This window comes from Octodon degus, unplaced genomic scaffold (genome assembly GCF_000260255.1).
Source record: "Octodon degus isolate 3935 unplaced genomic scaffold, OctDeg1.0 scaffold00105, whole genome shotgun sequence".
NCBI lineage: Eukaryota > Metazoa > Chordata > Mammalia > Rodentia > Octodontidae > Octodon > Octodon degus.
In genome coordinates this window covers 9,472,651-9,473,995 of record NW_004524681.1, presented here as the reverse complement: position 1 = coordinate 9,473,995, position 1,345 = coordinate 9,472,651, and positions in this window count along the sequence as shown.

Below are 1,345 nucleotides of genomic sequence, written 5' to 3'. Positions count from 1 at the left end.
ACTTTCGCTTAATTCAATGAGAAGAAAGAGGTGTGCTAACAGTGTTTGGACAGAATATCCTGTCTGCTTCTTGTGCTATGGATAACCACTAAGAAGATAACAATGTACAATCTATTGATTATCAAACTGTCCTAAAAAAAAAAAACAACCCAAAACTGTCCTATTAATCAGCTGTGAAACTGTCTCATTTATATTTATTTCTCAATAAAAAATAAAATAAATTAAAAAAAATAAAAGAGGGGCTGGTAAGATGGCTCAGTGGTCTAAAGCGCCTACTTAGAACAAGCTAAGCTAAGCAAAAGCACAGGGACCGTGGTTCAATCCCCAGCACCACATGCCAGCAGCCCCGCCCCCTGGTGGGCTGAACTGGCCACACACAAAATAAATAAATAAAGTTATAAAAAAAAATAAATAAAAGAAAATTTTGTAGGTCCATTAGCAGAGATCTCTTAAATGTGGGGTTTAATCCCTTTTTTGTCTTCCATGGCCATTGGGTGTGGTCTCAAACTTGCTTTTATGTCTCACTAAATCTGTTATTACTGGGGACACATGACTTGCCAGATCTAGGGAAAACACTGAGTACTCTCTGGTTTACAACTGGGGCCACTGGCTGGATAGCTGCTGACACATCTGCACGAGCATCTATCAAAAGTTTAACAGGCTTTTTCCTTATATTGGCAGTTAACATGGGTTCTGTTGGGCTGAGAGGTAAAGACCCATGATCCTATCAATCTGCCTTTCTACTATGAAACACTTTCTGAGCAATTTCTATCAACTGAGACAAATTCGTTCCTGCAAACCCTTCTAACTTCTGCAGCTTGTGTCAGATATCTGGGGCCCACCGAGCAACACATGCCATATTGATATAGGCAACCGAGTATATTTAGATAAAGCCTTAATATGTATCAAATTCTTTTCTCTACACAAGGTCTGGTGGATCCAGTAAAAGGAATCCTAATCTAACATATTTGTTATAGATTTCACCTGCACAATTACCTGGGTTTTGGTATCTTCTAGGAAAGAACAATTTTTTTTTTTTTTGAAACATTAGAGCATGTATAACAAAGCATGAGCATTTGAGCTAACAGGTAAATTTATAAACTTTTTTGAGGCATAGCAACTGTAACCCACTAGCTCTTAGACCCCTTTATTTATGGTGTCTGACAGTTTGCTAAATGTCTCTCTAGGTTTAGTTGAGAGAGATTAGACCTGTATTTACTATCAGCATGAAGTACCTGAGTTACATCAGAAATCAACCAGGTGGGGCTGGGGAGATGGCTCAGTGGAATAAGTGCTTCCCTGGCAAGCGCAAGGGCCTGAGTTCAATCCCCGGTTCCGCCAAAAA